This window comes from Notolepis coatsorum (assembly GCF_963971535.1).
Source record: "Notolepis coatsorum genome assembly, chromosome: 4".
In the NCBI taxonomy this organism is placed as follows: Eukaryota; Metazoa; Chordata; class Actinopteri; order Aulopiformes; family Paralepididae; genus Notolepis; species Notolepis coatsorum.
The window spans coordinates 104,360,455-104,383,334 of NC_140168.1; positions in this window are offsets into that span (position 1 = coordinate 104,360,455).

Below are 22,880 nucleotides of genomic sequence, written 5' to 3' on the forward strand. Positions count from 1 at the left end.
ATAAGATAAAAATAGAACTGAAGGAGCAGGCTACTTGCGGATCTGAGGGTGCGGGTGGAGGATTGTGGAGTGATGAGTTCCTGAAGGTAGAGGGGTCCGTGTCCGTTTATGCAGTTATGGGTGAGCATCAGGATTTTGTAATTGATCCGGGATGAGACAGGATGAGACGGGGAGCCGTTACTTACTTTCAAGTTGTTTGAATGAGTGTTTGTAGGTGTACTACTGAAATGAACACAGGACAGCCTGCTGGTTAGTAGGGTTCCGATTGGTCCGTTGATCTAGTTGGTGTGCTCTGATTGGTCCGTTGATCTAGTAGGTGGGCTCTGAGTGAGATTTGGACCGTTAGCCCTATTCCTTACTTACCATTACCAATCATGATATTGATCAATAGAATCCTTTCTCAGCACGATCCATAGAATAGAATAGAAGTACTTTATTGATCCCGAGGGAAATTCATCACTACAGATCGCTCACTGTAAACATTTAGGTAGTCAAAATCAAAAATCACAAATAAGAATAAAAATACTGTATGGGATATACATTTTAAATATGTATATACATTCTAAAATATACAGCCAAAAATATACAGTAAATGTACAGTAATAAATGTAGAAAAGAAAATGTAAAGTGTCGATGTGAGAGTAAAAATTCACGGGTCAAAAGTAAAAAGTCCAGGGCCCTCATGCATCAACGTGTTCTACGCACAGATCTGTGCGTAACCCGTGCGTACGATCATTTCTAAGCAAAGAGTGGGATTCATCAATTTCAATTTGAACTTGACTTCGTGCGTACATCTACGCACATTTCAGACCTGGCGTACCTAGCTCCCAGTGGTAGAATATATTATTACAACAAGGAAATGAGCTTCTGTGCATAATAACACTGGATGTTCTGTATGAACCGTAGTTCATTATAGTTCATTGTAAGATAGCAACAGTAGTGTAATTATGGTCAAAACCCTATAAATAGCATTTGGAATAATAGATCTTTCTCTCAGAATGAATGCAGCATGTCATATATGTTACGATGAATTGAAAATGGGGGACCCTGATGTAAACAAGACGAAAGTCTTTCTCTGGTCTGCATCCCCTTAACAATTGTATGTATTGAGCTGTACTGTACTGTACCCATTCTGCAATCTGTTAATAAAGTTTTCATTCATTCATTCATTCATGGTTTATATAGCGTTATCGGAATATACGGGGTGTAGGCTACTGACTGACTGCGCTCCGCGTAGCTTGATTGATTGATTGATTGAAAAGTTTATTAACAGATTGCAGAATGGGTACAGTACAGTACAGCTCAGTACATACAATTGTTAATTGGGGATGCAGACCAACTTTCGTCTTGTTTACATCAGGGTCCCCCATTTTCAATTCATCATAAATCATAAAGCTCAACTCGTTATTATTTTGCGCACAGACGGCCGAAACACGGGAACGTTTTGATTATATTTAAAAGGCTTTACGTTAAACGAAACAAGTGGAATTTCGAAGCTGTAAGCAGAATAAGTCATATGAATATAGTGTTCTTCCCCCTTTTTACTGTACAAGAAAGAATAGAAAACGCATTGCAATGACACCATGCAGATAGTGGACAGACTTATGATGGGATTCAAGTTCATGTATTGAAAGGCAGGATACATCATACATGCAGTGAGATTCATTGTTCTATGCTCTCGTATTATATTGTTTATATAGGCTACCCAATACTGACATCAAAATAGATTGTAGTATGCCTCTAGAAATCATATGCAGCAGGTAGAAAATTGACGGGCGATCCATCGCGATTTGGAATAGAATTGAGGAGAACTTTAATCCGTGGGTATTAATCAAACAACACGGGAAAAGGCAGTCATATTCCAGCGCGGTCTTTATTAGCCGACAACAAAATAGATGCCTCTAAAAATCATATAGCCAATCGAACACAACTAATAAAGGCATTCATACAGCACGGTTATAATGACACACAACCAGCGCCAAACAGTGGTCAACGAACGGTCTTTATTAGTATTTTGAGCTGTCCAGGCAGAATTGCAGCAATGGTCTTAGGGAGCCGTTGATATCTGACATCACCGTTTACAAGTCCGCCTTTTATTTATCCCATAAATCATAATACGCGATAGTGTCTTCTTGGTTCGACAGCAGTGAATTCTCCGTGGAGTTTCTCGGAGTCCCGCTCGGGTCGGTCCATTATTTCACATCCCATGGGGGGGTGTTTCCTCATTTTCATGACCATATATGGATAATCATGCACGAGCATTGACGGTAGAACAAAGTGGTATTCATCAACACGGAGGACCATAGAGCCTGCGTACGCACGTGTGATGAATGCCGACTTCCCTGTGCGTACGCTAGTTCTACATTCCGTGCTTACGTGTGGAAGTAGGTCAAGTTCAAAGTCCACGTTGATGCATGAGGGACAGTTTGTACTGTCACTCTGTGCTCAGTGAGGCAGGGAGGCACAGTGATGCGTTGTATAGTCTGATGGCTGTCGGAATGAAGGACGTCCTGTGCCGCTCATTGTTGCATCTTGGGAGTCTTAGGCCATGGTTAGACTAGGTGTTTTTGTTTTTGTTTTGTTGCTGAATGAATACGTTTGCTGTCCCTGTTAAATAGAAATGCCGTTTTGGCAGGAAAACACGTTGCCCTACTGACAATGCTGAAATTGTGTTTCCGTTTTGGAAAAACGCCAAAACTCGCCGACACCGTGTCGTGTAATCTGCACGGAGCCGTTGTTGCTCAACGCCCATGCGCAGTAGATACCGACATCTGCGTGCCCTCACCAACGTCCGGTGACAACAGAGCTGTCCCAAATAGCTGCAGCTACCATGTGTTGTCAAGTTATTGTTATAAGGACCCCAGTCCAAGCTACAACAGTCTGCATTCCCTTAACAATTGTTTGTATTGAGCCGTATTGTATTGTACCCATTCTGCAATATGTTAAATAAAGTTTACATCCATTCATTCTGCTAGCATTAACGATTGCATGAGCAGCTGGCTAACATGAGCTAACGTTAGCTATCAGACCCTGTTAGTTCAGAGCTCCTCTTTCAATCTTAACAAACATTAAACAAAATGGCAAAATGTCATCTATTCACCTTTGTTTAATACACAAGGCGTTGTCTAATGTTATCTAGCTACTGATAGCTCCTGATATCATCAGTTTGTGCTGGCTGGCTAACTAACGTGAGCTAACGTTAGCTGCTAGCCACAATGCTATACTGTTATACTGGCATATTCCATTCATGTTAGCATGTAAGCTAACAAAATTGGCGCAGATGAGACTAAACTCCGCTCTTGGTGGTCAATTGTGTTGATGTTAGTTTTGTTTCATCAACAAATGAGAGGCAGAACACACAGTGAATGTATCCGTTTTGTTTATTGCACTTTAATTGCTGAAAAATAAGTGCTACAGTGGCTAAATAGCACACAGAGGCATTTAAAGATGGCGGCAACAACGTATAATGTCCGTGTGGAACCAATGTGCCAACAACCTTTCCGGGTGAAGCATAGTTGAGCATAGTTGTCATTTAATGATACTAATACTAATCTATACAATCACCTGTTGTTGAATAAATACCATTACTTTCTAGTTATTACAAAAAAAACAGTATATATAAAACAGTAGCTGTAAAAAAGAAAAGAACGTTTTTTTTTTATAATTTATATAATATATATATTTTTTGTTTAGTACATTAACTAAAAATAGACAAAAATGTAATCCGTTTTCGTCGACACAATCTAGATTAAAACAAAAAAGACAAAATTGAGACAAAAACTGACTAAGACTAAAATGCTCAGACATTTAGTTGACTAAAACTGACTAAACGAAAAATAAATGAAGATGACTAAATATGATAAACACGAAAAAGGAACACTTGACACATGACTAAGACTAAAACTAAAATGAAAATAGCTGCCAAAATTAACACTGATGGTCAGTAAGAAACAGGTGAGAGGACTCTATCAGCAGGGGCGTAGCTGGGGGGGGGGTAGCTTAGGATGATTCCAAGGGCCCAGCACTGAGGGGGCCCCCCAAAATTTTTTTTTTTTTACTAGACATCACTCAGGTGTATTATTGATGCTCTCATTGATACTATGTTTGTTTCTGAAGTGTGTGTGTGTGTGTGTGTGTGTGTGTGTGTGTGTGTGTGTGTGTGTGTGTGTGTGTGTGTGTGTGTGTGTGTGTGTGTGTGTGTGTGTGTGTGTGTGTGTGTGTGTGTGTGTGTGTGTGTGTGTGTGTGTGTGTGTGTGTGTGTGTGTGTGTGTGTGTGTGTGTGTGAGATATATAGAGAGAGAGGGGGGGCTTTGGTAGACTATTGCATTGGTCCATTCATTGAAGATGAACGCAATGCGACATCCTTTACTAGGCTCACCCACCAACAGTGCAGGTGCTGAACTGCTGATCCGAATGTATAGGTAAAAACCATATTATGCGTTTTCATCAATAAAAAAATTGCCAAAAAAAATTCGCTTGCGCGCTTACGCGCGCTCGCATACACTGGGGGCCTACAAATACATTCTTTCATGGGGCCCAGAATCTGGAGCTACACCCCTGCCATCATGGTCAGTAAGAAACAGGTGAGAGGACTGTTGCCTGAGAGCCTGGCTGCTGCTGGAGGCCTGAGAGCCTGGCTGTTGCCGGAGAGCCTGACTGCTGCTGGAGGCCTGAGAGCCTGGCTGTTGCCTGAGAGCCTGGCTGCTGCTGGAGGCCTGAGAGCCTGGCAGCTGCTGGAGGCCTGAGAATCTAGGTTGGTTTCCAATTGAGGTGCAAGGGACTGTGGATTCACTCGGCCAAACCTTGTTGGCGTCACGAAAGGGGCTACGTTTGGTGTGACTTTCACAATTATGACATTATGACAGATTTTTTATAAGAAATGTTAAAATCATCAATGGGACAGATGAATAACAGTGTCAACAAACACATTTCTGTGTTTTTATAAGGTTTGCCTAAATTAATTAGAAGTACATAGTCAAATTTAGTGCAATCGTCTTACCATGAGTTTTGATTACGAAAGATAATGCAAAATGTAACTAATTTGCACAAGAAAGAGCTATTAATGTGTATAGTAGTGATGAGGAATGCTTATAAATAGACATACATAATTAACATGTATTACAGTTACAGTACCACCACTTTTACATTTTGTACAGAATAAACCTTCATGTCACGCCATATGACAATTTTACTCACTAACACATTATACCAGGCCTGGACTGGCCATCTGGCATACCAGGCATTTGCCCGGTGGGCCAACGCATATTTGGGCCGTTATGATTTGATAAAAAAAATATATATATATTTATTTTTTACTTCTTTTTTTTTCACATTTGGTCAACGGCCGGCCCACTACTAGGCTGGGACAGCGGCCCATTGGTACTGACTGACACTGGGCTACCCCAATCACATATCTTACTAAGCACCCCCCGCCAGTCGTGCAGGTACATGACTGAGAGGGGGCTGGTACATGACTGAGAGGGGGCTGTGGTACATGACTGAGAGGGGGCTGTGGTACATGACTGAGAGGGGGCTGGTACATGACTGAGAGGGGGCTGTGGTACATGACTGAGAGGGGGCTGTGGTACATGACTGAGAGGGGGCTGTGGTACATGACTGCGAGGGGGCTGTGGTACATGACTGAGAGGGGGCTGTGGTACATGACTGAGAGGGGGCTGGTACATGATTGAGAGGGGGCTGGTACATGACTGAGAGGGGGCTGGTACATGATTGAGAGGGGGCTGGTACCATGTATTGGTACTGACTAACACTGGGCTGGCCCAATCACATCTCTTACTAAGCACCCCCCCCCCCCCCCACCAGTCGTGTGGTACGTGACTGAGATGGGGGCTGGTACATGACTGAGATTGGGCTGTGGTACATGACTGAGAGGGGGCTGGCTGGTACATGACTGAGAGGGGGCTGGTACATGACTGAGATTGGGCTGTGGTACATGACTGAGAGGGGGCTGGCTGGTACATGACTGAGAGGGGGCTGGTACATGATTGAGAGGGGGCTGGCAGGTACATGACTGAGAGGGGGGCTGGTACATGACTGAGAGGGGGCTGGTACATGACTGAGAGGGGGCTGTGGTACATGACTGAGAGGGGACTGTGGTACATGACTGAGAGGGGGCTGTGGTACATGACTGCGAGGGGGCTGTGGTACATGACTGAGAGGGGGCTGGTACATGATTGAGAGGGGGCTGGTACCATGTATTGGTACTGACTAACACTGGGCTGGCCCAATCACATCTCTTACTAAGCACCCCCCCCCCCCCACCAGTCGTGTGGTACGTGACTGAGATGGGGGCTGGTACATGACTGAGATTGGGCTGTGGTACATGACTGAGAGGGGGCTGGCTGGTACATGACTGAGAGGGGGCTGGTACATGATTGAGAGGGGGCTGGCAGGTACATGACTGAGAGGGGGGCTGGTACATGACTGAGAGGGGGCTGTGGTACATGACTGAGAGGGGGCTGGTACATGACTGAGAGGGGGCTGTGGTACATGACTGAGAGGGGGGCTGGTACATGACTGAGATGGGGCTGTGGTACATGACTGAGAGGGGGCTGTGGTACATGGCTGAGAGGGGGGCTGGTACATGACTGAGAGGGGGCTGTGGTACATGACTGTGAGGGGGCTGGTACATGACTGAGAGGGGGGCTGGTACATGACTGAGAGGGGGCTGGTATACATGACTGAGAGGGGGCTGTGGTACATGACGGAGAGGGGGCTGGTACATGACTGACAGGGGGCTGTGGTACATGACTGAGAGGGGGCTGTGCTACATGACTGAGAGGGGGCTGGTACATGACTGAGAGGGGGCTGGCACATGATTGAGAGGGGGCTGGCAGGTACATGACTGATAGGGGGCTGTGGTACATGACTGAGAGGGGGCTGTGGTACATGACTGAGAGGGAGCTGGTACATGACTGAGAGGGGGGCTGTGGTACATGACTGAGAGGGGGGCTGGTACATGACTGAGAGGGGGCTGTGGCACATGACTGAGATGGGGCTGTGGTACATGACTGAGAAGGGGCTGTGGTACATGACTGAGATGGGGCTGTGGTACATGACTGAGAGGGGGCTGTGGTACATGACTGAGAGGGGGGCTGGTACATGACTGAGATGGGGTTGTGGTACATGACTGAGAGGGGGCTGTGGTACATGACTGAGAGGGGGCTGGTACATGACTGAGAGGGGGGCTGGTACATGACTGAGAGGGGGCTGGTATACATGACTAAGAGGGGGCTGTGGTACATGACTGAGAGGGGGGCTGGTACATGACTGAGAGGGGGCTGTGGTACATGACAGAGGGGGGCTGGTACATGACTGAGAGGGGGCTGTGTTACATGGCTGAGAGGGGGCTGTGGTACATGACTGAGAGGGGGGCTGGTACATGACTGAGAGGGGGGTGTGGTACATGACTGAGAGGGGGCTGGTATACAGGACTGTGAGGGGGCTGGTACATGACTGAGAGGGGGCTGTGGTACATGACTGAGAGGGTACTGTGGTACATGACTGAGAGGGGGGCTGGTACATGACTGAGAGGGGGCTGATACATGACTGAGATGGGGGTGTGGTACATGACTGAGAGGGGGCTGGTATACAGGACTGTGAGGGGGCTGGTACATGACTGAGAGGGGGCTGTGGTACATGACTGAGAGGGTACTGTGGTACATGACTGAGAGGGGGGCTGGTACATGACTGAGAGGGGGCTGTGGTACATGACTGAGAGGGGGCTGGTACATGACTGAGAGGGGGCTGTGTTACATGACTGAGAGGGGGCTGGTACATGACTGAGAGGGGACTCTCTGGTACATGACTGAGAGGAGGCTGGTACATGACTGAGATGGGGCTGGTATACAGGACTGAGGGGGGGCTGGTATACATGACTGAGAGGGGGCTGGCTGGTACATGACTGAGAGGGGGCTGTGGTACATGACTGAGAGGGGGCTGGTACATGACTGAGAGGGGGCTGGCTGGTACATGACTGAGAGGGGGCTCTCTGGTACATGACTGAGAGGGGGCTGGTACATGACTGAGAGGGGGCTGTGGTACATGACTGAGAGGGAGCTGGTACATGACTGAGAGGGGGGCTGTGGTACATGACTGAGAGGGGAGCTGGTACATGACTGAGAGGGGGCTGTGGCACATGACTGAGATGTGGCTGTGGTACATGACTGAGAGGGGGGCTGGTACATGACTGAGAGGGGGCTGTGGTACATGACTGAGAGGGGGCTGGTACATGACTGAGAGGGGGGCTGGTACATGACTGAGATGGGGCTGTGGTACATGACTGAGAGGGGGCTGTGGTACATGACTGAGAGGGGGCTGGAACATTACTGAGAGGGGGGCTGGTACATGACTGAGAGGGGGCTGGTATACATGACTAAGAGGGGGCTGTGGTACATGACTGAGAGGGGGGCTGGTACATGACTGAGAGGGGGCTGTGGTACATGACTGAGAGGGGGCTGGTACATGACAGAGGGGGGCTGGTACATGACTGAGAGGGGGCTGTGTTACATGACTGAGAGGGGGCTGGTATACAGGACTGTGAGGGGGCTGGTACATGACTGAGAGGGGGCTGTGGTACATGACTGAGAGGGTACTGTGGTACATGACTGAGAAGGGGGCTGGTACATGACTGAGAGGGGGCTGATACATGACTGAGAGGGGGGTGTGGTACATGACTGAGAGGGGGCTGGTATACAGGACTGTGAGGGGGCTGGTACATGACTGAGAGGGGGCTGTGGTACATGACTGAGAGGGTACTGTGGTACATGACTGAGAGGGGGGCTTGTACATGACTGAGAGGGGGCTGTGGTACATGACTGAGAGGGGGCTGGTACATGACTGAGAGGGGGCTGGTATACAGGACTGTGAGGGGGCTGGTACATGACTGAGAGGGGGCTGGTACATGACTGAGAGGGGGGCTGGTACATGACTGAGAGGGGGCTGTGGTACATGACTGAGAGGGGGCTGGTACATGACTGAGAGGGGGCTGTGTTACATGACTGAGAGGGGGCTGGTACATGACTGAGATGGGGCTGTGGTACATGACTGAGAGGGGACTGGTATACAGGACTGAGGGGGGGCTGGTATACATGACTGAGAGGGGGTTGGCTGGTACATGACTGAGAGGGGGCTGGTACATGACTGAGAGGGGGCTGGCTGGTACATGACTGAGAGGGGGCTGTGGTACATGACTGAGAGGGGGCTGGTACATGACTGAGAGGGGGCTGGCTGGTACATGACTGAGAGGGGGCTGTGGTACATGACTGAGAGAGGGCTGGTACCATGTATTGTGCATCATTGTAGGTTAAACCATTAAAAAGTTAATTTCCACAACAGCCATTTTGGATTTTGGTCTCTCACAAATTTCCCCCGCCTTTAAAAAAAAATACAACCGGCTAAATTTGTTAAACAGTCTCTTCCTGAACAATCTCTTCAAAGAGGGAGGACAAGGATACAGCATTATTTTTCTCTAGCACTAGCTGCTCATGAGACGGTAATTCCTCAACAGGGACACTTTTCAAGTCAACAAAGAATGTGTCACTAAGTGTAATGTCACAATTTGAGTTATCAACATGGCTGTCACTTTTGTCCTTCTTTGACATTGCCTGAAATTACAGCACACACAGGGAACACTCCTGGATGTTTCTATGCCACGTCATCAGGGACCGCATAAACTACAGGGATGGGAATTACCTTTGGAGTAGCCAGCACTTTGCCACCAGCCAAATCATTCCCTAGAATGAAGGACACACCTAATATGGGCAGCTTAAGAGGTTAACTGAGAAGCCGTGGATGTGAAATCCATCAAAGGTGCAGGTTAAGAGGGGGGTTTGGAAGGTGCTACATTATAATCTGACGTGCAAAGGAACGCCGTTCACTTCCACTAATATTACTAACAAATGTGAAGGACTTCTGCTTCAAATAACCAAAACATAATAATAATAATAATAATAATAATAATAATAATAATAATAATAATAATAATAATAATAATAATAATAATAATAATAATAATAATAATAATAATAATAATAATAATAATAATAATAATAATAATAATAATAATGATAATAATGATGATGATGATGATGATGATGATGATGATGATGATGATGATGATGATGATGATGATGATGATGATGATGATGATGATGATGATGATGATGATGATGATGATGATGATGATGATGATAATAATAATAATAATAATAATAATAATAATAATAATAATAATAATAATAATAATAATAATAATAATAATAATAATAATAATAATAATAATAATAATAATAATAATAATAATAATAATAATAATAATAATAATAATAATAATAATAATAATAATAATAATAATAAAAAAAATAGTAAATAGTAAAGTAAATTAAAAATGAAAAAATAAACAGAAAATTCAGACGGGCTTCTTAGAAAAAAGTGGACCACTAATTTATTTAGTTGGATCAACTTGACTTGATGTAAACCCTCCCTGATAACTGTGATATTCCTTTACTGACCCCTAGAGCAGGGGTTCCCAACATTGTCAGGCCGCGACCCCCGAAATAACGGTGTCAGAGAGCCTCTCTCTCTCTCTCTCTCTATTATAGGAGGTAAAAAAAAGTATATATATATATATATATATATATATATATATATATATATATATATATTTTTCTTTATAAATGGAAATGTATGGTTGAAACATGCAAACGTTCAAACGCACACACACTAATAAGCATTGGAGGCTTTTAACCAGGGCCGGACGCTTGAACACTTTGGGCAACGCACATGTACTTCTGCATTGCTCTGATTGGCCCTATTACACGCCCCATTATCGACGCACGTTATGTGCCGCTCTACAGCCCTGCCGCTGACTTCCTCGCAGAACAGCTGTTGCTGTAATGTTACCAGTCTCGCGTCTATCTGCTAACGTTAGCATTAGGTAATAACCTGTTTAAAATGGATGGTGATTGCGTTGTGTCTATTCTGCTAACGCCGACTCATCAATCAATCAATAACAACATTAACGATAACGTTAACGCCAAGCTGTAATGTTACCAGTCTATATCTGCTAACGTTAGCATTAGGTAATAACCGGTTTAAAATGGATGGTGATTACCTCACGTTGTGTCTATTCTACTAGTACAAACAATCAAACCAAAACATTGACATCTAATTTATCTTTAGATATTTACTCAACCTCTAATGTCTAACTATGAATGAACACAACACTCTAACTTAACATCTTTAGCTAATAAAGTACTCAACCTCTACTGTCTTTAACTATGAACAAACTGTAGAGGGATATAGTACTTCAATGTACTGTAGGGGGATATAGTACTTCTATATACTGTATGTGTCATGGTCCCAGCCAGGGATCATGCTTGAACAATATGAACAGTCGTTTTCTGCCGCCCTCTGGTGGCCAAACGCAGCAGCTCCAGATATTTGACCTTATCATCAGGCCTGTAGTCCTAGGTCTTCTGGATATTATTAATGCTACTGTGTTTTCTCTGTTCATGTTGTGTGGTGCGTTTTAGCTTGTGTTTTTAATAGGTTTATCTTTTCATGTTTCCTTTAAAGGTTCATCTCTTTTGCATATGTTTTTATAAGTGTTAATACTTTACTTGTGTTTCCTCTAAGGCTCATTCCCTTTACACATGTTTTTAAGTGTATAATGTAGTGCTGGAGGAAAGAGGAATGAACGGAGGTAACGTAATGCTTGTTTATTATACAAAGCCACGTCAGTAAACAAGAACACAAGAGCACATGAATAAATGACTGAATAACAGCGAGTGCAACCGCAATAGATGTCCCCTCTGGCCGCGGCGCCAGATCATTCGTTCCCTCCCACTACACAACACATCAGAGGAGAACACGTAACCAATAATGTAGTCACTACACCAGCCCCCCCAGTGTTCACCTCAATATACAAAATCCTCATGGTGAGGAGGGCGTATGGCCCGGCCCCTACGACTGTAGGTAAAGTCAGGAGGTGCGGGAGGGGGTGTGACAGCGTCCGTCACATCCTCCTGCCGAGCAGGATGGGGGTCAGTGACCAGACGCTCACGAGCGGCGGGGGGTCTGAGGGGTCGCAGGGGGGAATGGCCCCGGCGTGGCAGGGGAGGTAGGACCGGGGGCCGGCCTCTGCGCGGCGGCAGGGCCAAGTCCAGGGGCAGTTCAAGGTCCAAGTGTGCCGGCTTGAGGCGATCCACGGACACACACTCAGGCCTACCCCCCACGTCGACCACAAAGTTCTTGGCCCTGGCCTCGATGACGCGGAAGGGTCCGTCGTAAGGAGGGCGTAGTGGAGTCCTGTGGCCATCGTGACGGCTGAACACGAACCTCGCCGAGTGCAGCTCCGGGGGCATCCTCGACGTAGGGACCCCATGCTGCGTAGTCGGGACCGGGACGAAAGTCCTGGCGCTGTCCAGCAGCGAGGCGCGCTGAGCAGCGGCAGACCAGGGCTCTGTCGACCTGGGAATAAAGTCACCGGGGACCCGTAGCGGATGTCCAAAAACCAGCTCGGCCGACGACGACTGGAGGTCCTCCTTTGGCGCCGTCCTGAGCCCCAGCATGACCCACGGGAGCTTGTCCAGCCAGTCGGCGTCCGTGAGGCTGGCTCGAAGGGCGGCCTTCATGGAGCGATGAAAACGCTTGCAGAGCCCATTTGCCTGCGGATGGTAGGCGGTCGTACGGTGGAGCTTGACCCCCAGACTCTCCGCCACCGCCGCCCACAGTTCCGAAGTGAACTGTGAGCCACGGTCAGAGGAGAGATCAGCCGGGGTGCCGTAGCGGGAGACCCACACCGTGATGAATGCCCGGGCCAGGTCGGGGGCCGTCGTTGAGGAGAGCGGGACCGCCTCCGGCCAGCGAGTCGTCCTGTCCACCATGGTGAAAAGGTAGTTGTATCCGTGCGAGGGGGGCAGCGGTCCTACCAGGTCCACGTTGACATGGTCGAACCTCACGGAGAACTGTTCCAGGGGGGCCTTGATGTGCCGATGCACCTTGGCGCGCTGGCAGGCGGTGCACGTGTCGACCCAGGCTCTCACATCCCTCTTGAGCCCTTGCCACACAAACTTCTCCGACACCAGTCGCGAGGACGGCTTCCTGCCAGGGTGAGACAAACCGTGTATGGTCTCGAAGGCAGGGTGTCTCCAGTTGGCGGGGACTACCGGCCGCGGCTGACCCATGGAGACGTCGCACAAGAGCGTAACCCCAGCGTCACCGAACACTACCTCCTCCAGGCGCAGTCCAGTGTCCGACGATTTGAGCACTTGGACGGCAGGATCGGCGGCCTGGTCCGCAGCCATGCTGACGTAGTCCAAACCCAGCTGCACCGCACCGACCACCGCCCTGGAGAGACAATCTGCCACCTGGTTGGACTTCCCAGCAACGTGCTGGATGTCCGTGGTGAACTCGGACACGTAGGTGAGCTGGCGCTGCTGGCGGTCGGACCATGGCTCTGCCGCCTTGGACATGGCGTGCGTGAGCGGCTTATGGTCAACGTAGGCCGTAAACTCGCGTCCCTCCAGCAAGAAACGGAAGTGCCTGACAGCAAGCCACAGCCCGAGGAGCTCCCTGTCGAACGTGCTGTACCTCTGTTCCCTGGGCGACAGCTGGCGGCTGAAGAAGGCAAGCGGCTGCCAGGCGTCCCCAACCCACTGCTCGTACACCGCTCCCACAGCAAAGTCAGAGGCGTCCGTGGTGAGAGCGGTGGGCGCAGAGGGCGAGGGGTGGGCCAACATGGCCACGCGGGCCAGGGCCTCCTTGGTGTCTTGAAAAGCCTTGACCCGCTCCGCCGTCCAGTCCACCGGCTGCTTCAGCGTCTTGCCCTTCTGGGCGTCGTACAGAGGCCGCAGGATGTGAGCGATGTGGCGGAGGAAGCGATAATAAAAGGTCACCATCCCGATGGACCCCTTGAGCTCGCTGACTGTGCGGGGGCGCGGAAATGCGGCGACCGCTTCCACCTTCGAGGGGAGGGGGGTCACCCCCTCCGCGGAGACCCGGTGCCCGAGGAAGTCGATGGCGCCCCGCCCGAACTCACACTTCGCCGGGTTGACGATCAGCCCATGCTGGCTGAGCCGTGAGAACAGGGTTCGGAGGTGGGACAGGTGCTCCTCCTCTGTGGCGCTCGCTACGAGGATGTCGTCCAAGTAGACGAAGAGGAATGGCAGGTCCCGGAGCACCGAGTGCATGAGGCGTTGGAAGGTCTTCAGGCCGAACGGCATTCTCAGGAACTCGAAAAGCCCAAAGGGCGTGACGACGGCCGTCTTGGGGACGTCCTTGGGGTGCACCGGTACCTGATGGTACCCCCGTACCAGGTCCACTTTTGAGAAGAAGCGATTGCCTGCCAGGTTCGCCGCAAAGTCCTGGACATGCGGGACCGGGTAGCGGTCAGGCTTGGACGCATCGTTGAGGCGGCGGTAGTCCCCACATGGGCGCCACCCACCGTCTGACTTAGGGACGATGTGCAGGGGAGACGCCCAGGGGCTGTTCGAGCGCCGAACGATGCCCACCTGCGCCATGTGCGCAAACTCCGCCTTGGCGACGGCCAGCTTCTCCGGGTTGAGGCGTCTGGCCCTGGCGTAGAGGGGAGGCCCACTGGTCTCAATGTGGTGCTCCACCCCGTGTTTCACCGTGGGCGCGGAAAAAGTGGGCTTGCCCAGGTCGGGGAACTCAGCGAGTAGCCGAAGGTACTGGTCACTTTCGGCGAGTGTATTGGACCACCCGCCGTAAACTGCCTCCCCCTGCGTACATGCAAAGGAAGCAAAAGTCTGTGAGTTGACCAGGCGCTTGTTCCCCACGTCCACTAGCAGGTTGTGGGCGCACAGAAAATCCGCGCCAAGGAGGGGGAATGTGACAGCCGCCACGACAAAATGCCACGAAAAACATTGTCCTCCGAAGCACACGTCCACCGCCCTTGTGCCGTAAGAGCGGATGGGCGTGCCGTCCGCACCCGCCAACTGCGGACTGCGCTCCTCCATTGCCACATCCGACCTCTCTGCCGGAATGATGCTCCACTGGGCACCCGTGTCGCAAAGGAAACTGCGTCCAGAGGCGGTGTCTCGGATGAAGAGCAGCCTGTTGGTGACGCCAGCGCTCAGGGCCACTACTGAGGGCCGGCCCCGCCGTTTCCCGTAGGTCCGAAGGTGCAGGGCGAGCGGCACCATCTGGCCTTGGCGCCAAACGTGGCATGGAAGAAGCAATGGCCCGCTGCGTTACCGTGCTGGCCAGAAGGTTTGGCGTCCTCCCTCGCTCTCCTGCGACGGTCCGGTGGCGGGGCGGTCGCGGGAGCGAGCAGGTCAGTAGACCGCTGAGGCATGGCCAAAACAAAACGGTCCGCCTCCCTGGCCAGGGCGCGGGGGGCCACGATGTCGGTGTTGGCCAGTGCCATCCTCACTTGTGCCGGCAGCGTGCGCATGAACAGCTCCGTAAAGAGGATCATGGGGTCTTCGGTCCCCAGCAAATTCAGCATCCTCTCCATGCGCGCATAAGGTCTCTCGTCTCCCAATTCCCAGCAAATAGGCGGCGCACCCTCTCTGCAGCGGACAGTTCAAAAGTGTCTAGCAGTAGGGTCTTGAGGCGCTCATATTTGTTTGTCGCCGGGGGATCAGACAAAAAACCTACCACTCTAGCTGCGGTGGAGCTGCCCAACACTGCCACCGTATGGTTGTACCGGTCATCGTTATCATGTACGTTGCTCTTGTTGAAGTTTGCCTCCACGATAGCAAACCATGCAGCCGGAGTCGACTCCCAGAACTCAGGTAGCCTGAGCGTGGGCACGCGCGCACCATGCGCTTCCCTGACGGGGGATGGTGATGGCTGCCGATGGCCTGAACGTGTCCCTCGTCCGGACATTTTGAAAGAATGTTCGTTCGCTGATTATTGTACACAATTCGGTAACAAAAATCTGCGTCGGGGTCACCAGTGTAGTGCCGGAGGAAAGAGGAATGAACGGAGGTAACGTAATGCTTGTTTATTATACAAAGCCACGTCAGTAAACAAGAACACAAGAGCACATGAATCAATGACTGAATAACAGCGAGTGCAACCGCAATAGATGTTCCCTCTGGCCGCGGCGCCAGATCATTCGTTCCCTCCCACTACACAACACATCAGAGGAGAACACGTAACCAATAATGTAGTCACTACAATAACATCTTTACATATGTATGTTCCTTTAAGGGTGGTTTGTTTACATATGTTTCCTTTTAGATATTCCTGTACACATGCTTTTAACAATGTTGTGAGTTTTCTTTTACTAATTCTGTGTTCACCTGCTTGGCCTTACACCAGCTGGCACTTGTTAGTAATCACAGGGCAGTGTATATAGAGCTGCCCGTTTCTCACATTCCTTGTCGCACCATTGCCTTGTTTCAGTGTATTGTTTCACATAGTTGGTTTCGGTCACGTACTCACCTCTTGTCACTTATATTCCCTGTGAGTCCGTCCTCTCTAAGTCCACCTTTTTTGCCAGCTTTGCTGTGTATAGTTTGTTTCCGGGTTTTGCAGTTCGCTTTTGTTTTGCTACCGTTTGTAATGTGTATCCTTGTCAAATCTGCTCAGTAAAAGCCTGTCACTTCAGTACGTCGTCTCAGCTTCTTCTCTCTCTGCGTGTGTTACCGGTAGGTTATGTAGATAACCTAGTTATATTAGTATTGGCTGAGCGTTCCGCTCTGAGCCGTATGAGATATTCTATATTCTATGATACCTATTGTATCCCCTTACGAACAAAAATTACATGCACCACACCTGTATGGGGCTCCGCCCCCATGGCGGCACCGCCCATATAGCAGTGACGGTAGTCACCACACACCCTTCCTCGCCAAAAACCCGTCCCAGGAAAAAGATTCCTCAAGAGGGAACTCAGAGCGGAACGCTCAGCCAATACTAATATAACTAGGTTATCTACATAACCTACCGTTATATGCCGTATTTGCTATCGCGTTCCGCTCTGAGCCGTATGAGATATGGGGAAGAGCGGACGCGAAGCCCGACAAATGTACCCCCTGAGGACCCGTAAGCCCACATCAAGGGGTGCGGGGAGCCCTGTCACCCCACCCTTCCTACTGAAGAGGGGGCGCAGTCAACTCCACCTGAATGCGAACAAGAGGGAAACTAGAACCCCTTGAACACACCGTACAGGCGGAACCACGTGTGACTCAACACACTGTGGCCCATACCCATACACTCCCGCTACCCGACCAAAGGACGGGAAGCAGGCAAGGCCACAGACCCCAGAACCGCCTGGGAGACAGAACCCCCGGTCATGTCCATGAGGTAAAACCTAACAAAGGGGCCCGGGGAGGACCAAGAAGCCACAGCACAAATGTCCTCCACCGAGGCCCCACCCAGGAGGGCGGCAGAGGCAGCCACCCCACGAGTGGAGTGCGCCCTGACGCCCCCAGGGGGATCCTGCCCAGCCAACGTGTAGCAGAGGGCAATACCCGCGCACAACCAACAAGCCAGACGCCGCGTCGACAGCGCTTTACCAGCATGAGCCCCACCGTAACAGACAAAAAGCTGATCGGTAACCCTGAAGCCCTGAGTACGGCTGAGGTAAAACCCCAAAGCACGGACCGGACATGACAGGTGAAGGAGCGTGAGGAGGAGGACGAAAAGCCTGAACCACAATATCCTGGGAGCGGAAAGAACTCTGGATATTCTTAGGCACGAAAGCAGGATTAGGTCGCAGAGTGGCACCGCAATCGGTCCGAAAAGACAGGCACTCTGGACGTACCGAGAGAGCACAGAGCTCACCTACGCGTTTAGCGGAAGTGACAGCCAGTAGGAACGCGGTCTTGAAGGAAAGCCGGCCCAAAGACGCCTGCTCGAGCGGCTCAAACGGAGCCAAGGACAACCGACCGAGGACCAACTGAAGATCCCAACTCGGAGCCAAGGAGCGTTGCACCGGCTTAACGCGTCGAGCGCCAAGCAGGAAACGCTTCACAAGAGGGTGGCTGAACAAAACAGTCCCCTCAAAACCCTCATGATAAGAGGATATAGCTGCCGCATAGACCCTCACTGTCGAAGCCGACAGCCCATCAAGAAGAGACTGGAGATAACTCAGAACAGCATCCAGGGGACAGGAGACTGGGTCCCAGCCCCCCCCCTTACACCACTCTTTGAACACACGCCACCTGCCCGCGTAAACCGCGACAGTGGAGGGAGCAAACGCACGCCGAATGGTATCAACCACAGAAGGCTCCATCCCCTCCAGACTCACCCCCCCACCAGCCACACCATCAGGGGCTGACCCAACACCGGAGGGCGGACAAACACCCCGTTGTGCTGAGAGAGGGCCGTCTCCGACCACGGAATGACCCAAGGCGGAGCGATCAGAAGCTGGATCAAGGCCGGGAACCATACCGCCATACCCCGGTCCGGCGCGACCAGGATCACCGTCCTGCGCTCCCTCCGTATCCGCTCCAACAGCTGACTCAACAGCTGTACCGGAGGGAAGGCGTACAGAAGACCGGGCGGCCACGGAAACGTCGAGAAGGCATCTACCCCCAAGGGGGGGCGATCCGCTCGACTGAGCGAGAACCACAAGGGGCACTTGTGAGAACGTCGGCACGCAAACAGATCCACCGAGGCCTCCCCGAACCGATCCCAAATCTGCCTGACTATGTCGGAGCGGAGTTCCCACCCGTCGTGAGGAAGACCGCCCCGAGACATCACATCCGCCCCCACATTCTCCGTACCAGGAACGTGGAGCGCCGTCAGACTGCGCAGCCTGCGGGATGCCCATAGCAGCAGTTCGCGCGCCGCCCGGAGCAGGCGGGCGAAACGAGTCCCACCCTGCCTGTTGATATACGCCGCCGCCGTCACATTGTCCGTCCTGACCAAAACGTGCCTGCCCACCACAAAATGGTGGAGCCGTTGAAGGACCAGAAGAACCGCCTTCAACTCCAACACATTGATATGCAGGACAGCCGGATCGGCATGACCCGTCCAGCTGCCCCCCACTGCATGAGACCGAAGCACCCCTCCCCAACCCGTGAGAGAAGCGTCGGTGAAGACCGTGACGTGTGAGCTCCTGCCGCCCATGGGGACCCCAACGGAGAGGATACCCAGCCTCCCCCAATGGACGAGGTCCCCCCATATCGACAAAGGAACCGTCAACCGTTTCCTCTTGTCCCTCACTGGATCCAGTCCCAAAGAGACAAACCACCTCTGTATCCTCCTCATAAAGAGGAGGCCAAGAGGAACCACCACGTGAGCAGCCGACATAAGGCCCAGCAGACGCATCACCTGCAGCGCCGTAACCGTCCCTCCCGGACGGAAACCCCCGATTGCGTGACGGAGAGACCCCCGACGCTGCACCGAGAGGGTTGCAATCATGGGCCTCGACCTCAAGGTCAAGCCCAAGTACTCCACCTGTTGACTGGGAAGAGGGGTACTCTTCTTCCAATTCACAGCAAAACCCAGGCTGGTGAGGAATTCCACCACCAGCCTGGTATGAGACCTGGCAACCTCCTCCGAACGACTGAGGAGTAGCATGTCGTCGAGATAGAATAGAACTCGTATCCCCCGACGACGTAAAGGCTCCAGTGCAGCCGCCACGCACTTGGTGAATGTGCGGGGAGCCAGAGAATACCCGAACGGCATTCTGTGGTACACGTACGCTACGCCCTGAAACAGGAACCGCAGGAACTGCCTGTGAGGAGGGAAAATAGGAACGTGAAAATACGCGTCCTTCAGGTCTATGGAGGTGAACCAGTCCCCCCTCCTGACAGCAAGCAGAAGGAGTCTGACGGTCAACATTCTGAACGGTCTCGCTACAATCAACTGATTGAACGCGGACAGATCCAGTATAGGTCTGACCCCCCTTGTTTTCTTGGGCACCAGAAAATAACGGGAGTAGACGCCTGACATTGCGTCCTCGCTCGGGACCACAACGACGGCCTGCTTCGCCAACAGAGATTGGATCTCGTCGGCCAGGGCTGTCACCGCGTCCGACCCTGACAATAGGGTCGGTACCAAACCTGAGAACGGAGGATGGGGCTGTGCGAACTGCAAAACCAGCCCTGCCTCTAACGTTCTCTGCAACCACCGATCCAGACGGCATTCCTGTCGCCATATGTGAACATAATCCCACAGCGCACCCGCCGTCAACTGACGCTGGGCCGCAAGGAACCGTAGATAGTTGGCCCGGTCCCCCCCGTCGTGCAAAACACCCAAGGGAGGACCCCGACAGAAAGGGCCGGTTTGATACGGGAGGAGCTGTCACCAAACTTGTGGACACATACTCGCCCCCTGAACACCCCACCAGCGTATGCTGAGGAGTCGTTCCGCAGCTAGACACGCAAGGCATGAGGACCCCATGGGCTCCCACACGCCGAAGCCCTGCAGTGATATTGCTACCACTTACATCACGCCCGCCTCTTCTTTGCAGACCACTGCCGGTTTGACGGGAGTGGGAGGCAACAACGCAATACCCCGCCTGGCGAGGGTGAAGCCGGGGTAACCCCTACTGAGCATTCAACAGAAGAGGCACCGAGTCCCCCTGCTGACCACTGGAGCTAGTGGCAGCTGAAACACCAGGTTCCACCCACCCACAACCTGCGGTGTAGGAACCACGCGACGACGGAACATTCTCACGGACAGACCCAGGTTCAGCCATCAACTGGGTGTCAGCCCCTGTCTCCATGAGAAGCGAAGAATGGGGCCGCATACGCTTCAAAGAAGGTTCGCGGCCCGCAGCCAAAGGAGAACGCTCAGAGCCCCGCTTCTGAGGATAACAGAAAACGGACCGAACGGGGAGCGGGCTGCTCGCGGCAAAATGACGACGGGTTGGTATACCAAACCCGAAATCACCCAAAATGGCCGATCCCTCGGCCGCCAAGGCTGTCGGCCTCGCGATACCCCGTTGACACTCCAACCAGGGCACCACTGGCGGGGGAAAAATGGCCGCCTGTCGAGGGTCTCGCCACAGTCGTTGACGAGACCGTGCCCCCACCTCTGGCTGCACAGCGTGAGACGGTGTAGGACCCCGATCAAAAACCGCCTGCGCCTCCACAGAACGCCCAAAAAGACTATCTGTGGAAAAAGGAGTCATGAGGAGAGAAAACCTATCCTCTTCCCCAAGAGGAGACTGCTCCAACCAAACATGCCTAACAACTAAAGTTGATAGCATCCGAATCCTCCCCGCAGTTATAGCTTGCGACTGAGTCAAGATCTCTATAACACCACAAACATGAATCATGTTTACAATGTCGGTCTGACCCAAAGACCCACAACCCGACGCCATCTTGGATAGGAAAGTAGCCAGCTGAGCCACAACACTGGCCGCCGCTAAATGCCATCCTGCAGCAGTATACCATTCATCCGTCCATACTGCCACCCTCCGAGCCGACATGCTATCAAGCATCGGCCGGGCGGAACACCGTTCATCCCCGCCTGGGCACAGGAAAAAAGCTACCTGACTGCTTAGCCAAGGTACCCCCGGCCTGCACCCCGTTGTCAGCCCCTTCACCCGTAAAAAAGGTAAATAAAGCTCAGCAAACCCCCCCACATCCACCACCGACTGACCTTCATCAATGAAGCTGGTAAGAGGAGGGAAGAGCGGAAACCCGCGGCGGGGATTACTAGACATTCCAGCGTCAACATCAGTGTTAGCAGAAAAAACAGTAGTAGCATTAGTGTTAACAGCATGTTCCAGGATCGCCAAGACATCGCCCACGACAGTGGAACGATCGCCAAGCCGCCCCGGCCCCGGTGCTGAAACATAGTCCACAGCACGACTAACACCGACATCGATGCCTACTGACACAGACCTCACCTTTGTACAAGCCGACCCGTTAGCCAAACCTTGTACGCTGCCCCCCGGTCCGTCGCCGTCAGCCGAGGAACCACCAGCACAGGTCTGCGTCGTCGAAACAAGCTCCGGAGAATCCAGGGAAACACAATCCTCCGGTAAGCCCTCAATATTACGAATCTTCTTTAATCTTTTCATCCTACTAGTTTATTGTACGGTGCACGCATCCGAGTACGCTGGGACGAAAATAGAGGAAGGGTGTGTGGTGACTACCGTCACTGCTATATGGGCGGTGCCACCATGGGGGCGGAGCCCCATACAGGTGTGGTGCATGTAATTTTTGTTCGTAAGGGGATACAATAGGTATCATAGAATATAGAATATCTCATACGGCTCAGAGCGGAACGCGATAGCAAATACGGCATATAACTGCAAGTGGGGTCTCCTCTCCTAACCCACACCAAACCATCACAGTATGGGGATATAGTACTTCTATATACTGTATGGGGATATAGTACTTCTATGTACTGTAGAGGGATATAGTACTGCTATGTACTGTAGGGGATATAGTACTTCTATGTACTGTAGGGGATATAGTACTTATATGTACTGTAGGGTATATAGTACTTCTATATACTGTATGGGGATATAGTACTTCTATGTACTGTAGAGGGATATAGTACTGCTATGTGGGTTAGGAGAGGAGACCCCACTTGCAGGTAACACGAGCAGAGAGAGAAGAAGCTGAGACGACGTACTGAAGTGACAGGCTTTTACTGAGCAGATTCGACAAGGATACACGTTACAAATGGTAGCAAAACAAAAGCGAACTGCAAAACCCGGAAACAAACTATACACAGCAAAGCTGGCAAAAAAGGCGGACTTAGAGAGGACGGATCACTGGGAATATAAGTGACAAGAGGTGAGTACGTGACAGAAACCAACTATGTGAAACAATACACTGAAACAAGGCAATGGTGCGACAAGGAATGTGAGAAACGGGCAGCTCTATATACACTGCCCTGTGATTACTAACAAGTGCCAGCTGGTGTAAGGCCAAGCAGGTGAACACAGAATTAGTAAAAGAAAACTCACAACATTG